The 6671-nt window shown below is 37.1% G+C and overlaps 1 non-coding gene across 1 annotated transcript; it reads right to left on the bottom strand.

Moving 5' to 3' along the window:
* Window positions 1-1695: 1695 nt before the first annotated feature.
* Window positions 1696-1768, bottom strand: TRNAR-CCU (transfer RNA arginine (anticodon CCU)). Its single transcript has one exon. It is a non-coding gene; the product is annotated as a tRNA-Arg (tRNA).
* Between the last annotated feature and the right edge of the window lie 4903 nt (window positions 1769-6671).

Here is a 6671-nt window from a genome sequence, read left to right as displayed (position 1 = left end):
AGTTGGAAAGGGCAGTAACGATGACACAAAAAAAAAATCATTTTGTTAAAAATTCAAACTTTATGGTTTGGCCTACAAATGACCAAGCAGTGGTTGCATACATCATAACTACCATCTCATAGCCAAAGGTTTATCATTTAAAGTTGGAGCTTGGTGCATTTCAGAGTAGAAATTCCAATGTTATGAAGTTTACAAACAAAGTAAAATATATCTTGGATTAGCTGGCAGCTATTGAGAGTCCTATATCAGATGAGGACATTTTCAAATAAACCCTTAGGGGTTTAGGATGGGAGTATGCCATGTACATGGGGGCAGTCTCCTAAGCCAATTTTTTATAGACTTCTATCCATGTTGCAGGAGTTTGAATTAGTGTTTAACATGTCACTCAAGAAGGAGGATCAATAAGTGCAGCTTGAGGTTATGGTGGCTAGTGGCAACTATGGTGGCCTAACTATTCGGCAAATGAAGCTCTAAGTAATTTTAGTTGTAGTCAATGCCATTAAGCATCCTTATTTGTGTCCGACATTTACAGAGTCAGTAGAGAAGCTGAGTTGTGGCATGAGATGTACAATTTTGTTTTTATTTAATCTTTATGTAATAAAGGTCTTGTTTTTTTTAGAGGCCCAATGTTGAAGGTGCCCTTGTCTTTTTAATCGTTGTTTGTGCATGAGCTCTCCTTTAGTCATTCCATTCTTATCTGTGAAAGCCATGTCTATGTCCAATTCGTTGATAACTTCACTAAGTATACTTGGATATACTTTTTGAGGCATAAATATAAAGTAGGCTATAAGAAAAACAAACAATAAAATCAAAGAAACCATAAACTATAAAATTAAATATACAAAACCCTAATTCAAACCCTAACAAAAAAAAAATCAAAGAAAAACACCCTAATCAAATTAAACATAAAAAGCCCTAATTATTATTGTTATTTAAAGTCTTAATTGTTCCTGGAATGTGGTGGGCGAGCATTTGGCATGGCGTAATTAAGGCCCAGTCTTGGATGCAGGTTCAGCTGGCGTAAACACAAACAGGAGGACACGGTCCATCTAGTACAGAGACTAGGTGCATTACGGATCATAGGACTGCTGAGCCCGATTGGATCGGAACTCAACTAGAGTGCAACCCTACTACTTGGGTCTGGTTAGATCAATCTAACCCGACCAGACCCTACAAGGCTATATAATAAGCCTCAGAATACCAAGTAAGGCCATACATGAGCCTGTTCTTTTAGTTAATCTTATAAAAAGCAATTCAATCAGCAATTGAATGGAGGAATTGGTAGCATATCAAATCAACGATTACAGTTGAGCCGACGATATGGCATGGTAGGATAGAAAATGATAGAAGAATTTTAGGAAAAAAGTTTTAAGTCGATAGGGTAATGCATGGATGCAAACTAAAAGCAATAGGTTACCAAAATCCCTAGGAGAGATCAGCAACCAACCAAGATAATGCACTAGAAATAAAGAAAAAACCACATACTGAAATACTCGGTAAGATGAACTGGAGACGTAGATTGATTTGGCAAAGTAAAAGAAAGCCCTCGGCGTTTGGCAATTAACATGATGCAATTGAAAAGAAAAAGAAAAGAAGATGGTTAAGAGTTAAGGCAGGTGAGAGGATAAGTTTTGACAATGTGGAATATTAATAAAACGCAACATAAACGTTAAGCCAAAAAGAAAAAAAGAAGCGCGCGCCAGGTAGGGGTCGAACCTACGACTTTCTGCTTAGGAAACAGACGCTCTATCCACTGAGCTACAGGCGCTTTTTTGTTATTATCACCATTGACATGGAATATAAACAAAAATAATTGGCGCTCATAGAGGTCACACCATAGCATAATTGCATTGAAACCCTGTGAGGGATATTCCCCAAAAAAGGGAAATGAGAAAGAAAGCTTAAGAGAAAGAAAAAAAAGGAAATAGTGAGTGAGACTTAAAGCCACCTTCACAAACCGAAAAACAAAGCCAAGCCTTGTACCACAACCTTTTCTGGAGGTCCTCCTTGAGATATTTCTCAAAACACGATCTTAGTTTAACCTTTTCCTTTTTTGATAGAAAATCTGTTCGAACCTGAGATCCCTGCAGTGGACTTGACCATCCAGCTATATCCCTCATTTCAGGGCCCAAACTTGGCTTACTTTTGGGTACTACACAAGATGATAAAAGTTCCAATTGAGAGGTAACAAGTCAAAAATACCAAAACAGTTATATTAAAGGGAAAATATTTGGTACTAATGAAGGTAAGGAACTATTGGTCTGAAAGTTATAAATGCAAGCGGTATTAACTCAATCTAACCATATGGATGTGTTCAACATGATTTGTTTTTTAACTATTTGAGAAGAAAGAAATACCAAACAATACGATGGACAAAGCCAAAAAACGATAATTGTATTGACCCTTCACGAGGGATAAGGCTTATCGTTGGTTAGAAAATAAAAACAATAAGGTTTATCGTTGGTTACATGTATGCCTTATCACCAGTAATGGATAAGGCATACATGTAACCACGATATCGCCAGTTATGAATATGTGTTTTTTATTACTCCCCCTCAAGTTGGAGCATGGAGATATGAAATGCCCAACTTGGATGTCAATAACTAAAATTGGTCACGTCCCAATGCCTTAGAAGATTGGCAGGTTGATAATGCGAAGGAATATGAGTGGTGGTAATGACATCAGCTTGAAGTTTTTCATGAATAAGGTGACAATCAAGTTCAATGTGCTTAATATGCTCATGGAAAAAGGGTTGGCAGCAATGTGAAGGACGGTTTGATTGTCACGATATAACTGCATGGGTTGTGGATTAATGACGCCAAGATCCAAAAAAGAAGCTTTGAGTCAGATTAGTTCACAAGTGGCGGTAGCCATAGAGCGATATTCAACTTCAGCGAAAGTGCAGAAAATGGTATGCTACTTTTTGTTTTTCTAGGATAGAGGATTACTATCAAGAAAGGTGAGATATCCTATAGTTGATCGATGGGTTATGTGACAACTTGCTCAATCGGAGTCACAATATGTGGTGAGCTAAAGTTGGCTAGAAGATGACAGAAGAATGCCTTTGCTTGGGGAGGATTTTAAATATCGAAGGACCCGATAAGCAGCATCAAGATGGGGCTTCTGCAGAGTTTGCATGAACTGGCTCAAGACGTTAACTGAATAGTTGATATCTGATCGAGTGATCGTCAGATAAATGAGGCGACCCACCAGGCATCTATAATGAGTGAGATCATCGAATGGAGCGCCTTGATCAGGTGAAAGAGAAAGATGTTGCTCCATGAAAAAGTCCATTGGGCGGGCGCCCGATAATCCACTATAAGAGAGAATGTCAAGTGTACTTTTGTTGAGTCAAGAAAATGCCTTGGGATGAGCGAGCCACCTCGATGCCAAGAAAGTACTTCAGCTTACCAATATCCTTTAGGTGAAAACATGAGCGCAAATAAAGTGAGTTGAGTAATAGATTGAAGATCATTACCGGTAATAATGATATCATCAACATAAATGAGTAAACCAAGATCCAGATCGGTGGACGAACAAAGTATAATCTATTGTGGACTGATGATATCTGGCATCTTTAAGTGTAAGAGAGGACTTTGCAAACCAATTTCGAGAAGATTTTTTAAGGTCGTATAAAGATTTCTTGAGTTTGCATACATGGTGCTCCCCCTTACTAGGAAAACCAGGGAGAGGTCCATGTAAACATCTTCTTGGAGATCTCTGTGTAAGAATGCATTATGGACATCCAGTTAGAAAAGAGATCATCCATCAATTGTAGCAAGAGAGAGTAGGGAATGCATAGTAACAAGTTTGGCGACTGGAGCGAAGGTCTCATGATAATCAAATCTTTTAACTTGAGTGTACCCTTTGGCAACTAAACGTGCTTTGTAGCATTCAGCCAATCCATCAGCGTGATGTTTGATTTTGAAAACCCAACGATATCTGATTGGTCTCTCGCCAAGAGGTAGATAGACAATATCTCAAGTATTATTCTTCTGTAATGCATCAATTTCAGCAATCGTGGCCTTTTGCCAATGCTCATGTTTAACAACCTCTCTAAAACTATGGAGTTTAACCTAAGAGGTAATGGAAGCTAGGAAAGAAAGATGAGTACAAAAGAATTTATGATATGGTAGAAAGTAAGAAATTGGGTAAGGATTATCTGAATATGACCGAGGATTGGATGAAGTTGTGATGGGCGAAACCTGGGCGGAGGAACACACATAGTCGTTTAAGTGCGAAGGACAATGGTGAGGTCGAGCAGATCGGCATAATGTATTGGGAATACGTGGGATGTGATCTACATGGTGGGTAGGGGCAGTGAGGGCATTGACTGAATCATGAAGGAGATCAGATGTTGTATGAGTGTGATCAGTGGGTGGTGTGAGAGGCAAAGAAAAAGTTGGTGGTAAAGGTTCTAAATCAAGCACAAGATGGGGTAAAACATATGGATTTGGGTGAGAAAATTTTTTATTGTGAAAAGAAAAAATCGTCTCATAAAATATGACATCACGACTAGTAAAGAAAATATGTTTATCCAAGTCATATAGATTATAACCTTTTGACGGAAAGGGTATCCAACAAAGACACAACATTTTGAACGAGGAGAAAATTTATCGCGATGTTTCAAATTTCTAGAATAACATAAGCAACCAAAAACACGTAGGTAAATATAGGAGGGTTTGTTATTGAGTAACTTCTCATGTGGAAATTTGCCTTGTAGAATTGGTGTGAGAATTCAGTTGATGAGGTAACTAGCGGTTAAAATACATTCTCCCCAAAAAGTTAATGGAATATTAGCTTGAAAACGAAGGGCATGGGCTATTTTGAGAACATGATGATGTTTTCGCTCCACTCGCCCATTTTGTTGGGGTGAATGATAACAAAAATATTGATGTTCTATTCCATTTTCGGTAAAAAAATCTTGCATCATGTGGGACATAAACTCAGTGCCATTGTCTATGTGAAAATGTTGCACGTGACAATTGTATTGAGTTTTGAGCATGGTGAAGAAATTTGTAAGAAAATGAAAGGTTTTATTTTTTTATCTCATGAGATAAACCCAAGCACAACTAGAAAAATCATCAACAATGGTGAGAAAGTAATTAGCCCCTGTATGTGTAGACTTATGATATGAACCCCAAATGTCATAATATATAAGGCCAAAATGGACAAAATCTTTATTAGTACTAAGAGGAAATGGAGACCTTGTTTGCTTAGAACGATGACAAACACCACATAAAAAATTTGAAGAAGGAAAAATGTAGGAATACTATTTGGATAACTGAGAAATTCGATCCTTAGAGGGATGACTTAGTCATGAAGGATATATTTCTGAGGTAGTAATTTTTGTGAAAGCCATGTCATGATGGTGTGGGTCAACTGGTGAATAGTGATAGAGCTCATTTTGAACTTCACCCACTCTAATCGACCTCTTCGTCGAACAGTTCTGAAATATACAAAAGTAAGGAAAGACGGTGACAACAATATTATAAGATTGAGATAATTTTTTTACTGATAATAGATTAAATTGAAAATATAGAACACAAAGAACATCCTTAAGGCAAATATACAGAGATATTTTGACGGTACCTATATGGGTAGCATTCATGCTTTGGCTATTAGGTAATTTAATAGATTTAATATTAGTGACAGGAAAACAATCAGTTAACAAAGATATGTGTGGAGTCATATGATCTGAAGCACTCACATCTATGGTCCAAGAAGAAACATTTGAAAAGATATCACCTGCAAGATTAGCTGAGGAGACTTGAGCATCAGTATTGAACCAAGACATAAGTTGATTTTTTTGGTCATCAGTGAGTTGCATCAAAGAAGAGAAAATGTCATTTTGCATGGCAAGTGGTGCCGGTTGCTTGACTGTTGCATTAGCAACATTCAGAGAATGAGGCTTGGATGCAGACACGTTGTCGGCCTTATGTTTAGGATGGTCAATCAGATAACCATGTAAGGCATAACATCGTGGCTTGATGTGACCGACCATCCCACAATGTTCACACCTTAGGCGTCCTCAATCTTGTCCTAAGAAATAGAAAAATGTGTTACCTTGATTATGCAAATTTGTATTGGTAGTGAAAGCAGTTGATTTATTTATAACTGTGGGACTGGCTTGCAACATCTTCTGGTTTTCTTCTTTAATTACAAGGGCATACACTTGACTAATGCTCTAGTAAGGGTTTCATGATTAAGATCTGACTCTTCACGGTAGTGAATGAGTCATTTAATCCTATGAGAAATTAATACATTTTTTCTTGCTGCTGACATTCATTCAACTCTTTGAAGGCTCTACATGTGCAATCCAGAATAAGTAAATATGAATTCAATTCATCTTACAGAAATTTAAGAGTAATATAGTAAGAATCAAGAGACGACTTATTTTGTCTATGATTTAAAATTAATTTTCTTTAACTGATAGATTCTGGCAGCATTACTTTGAGAAAAACATTTCTCTAGATCGACCCATACCTCTTTGGCAATGTCAACATAAATGACACTTTTTGTGAATTCCTTAGTTAGGGCATTTAAAAGTCATGACAATACCATATGATTACATCAGTTTCATGCTTGGAAATGTGATGGAGGAAAAACAGGTTATGGTAAGGATCCATCAATGAATCAAAATTTATTTTTTGTGCTAAAAGTTATTTTCA

Source organism: Nuphar pumila, chromosome 6 (assembly GCF_984573655.1).
Source record: "Nuphar pumila chromosome 6, dmNupPumi1.hap1.1, whole genome shotgun sequence".
NCBI classification, from domain to species: Eukaryota; Viridiplantae; Streptophyta; class Magnoliopsida; order Nymphaeales; family Nymphaeaceae; genus Nuphar; species Nuphar pumila.
The sequence above is the reverse complement of the archived record's forward strand: the minus strand, read 5'-3'. Positions and strand labels throughout refer to the sequence as shown.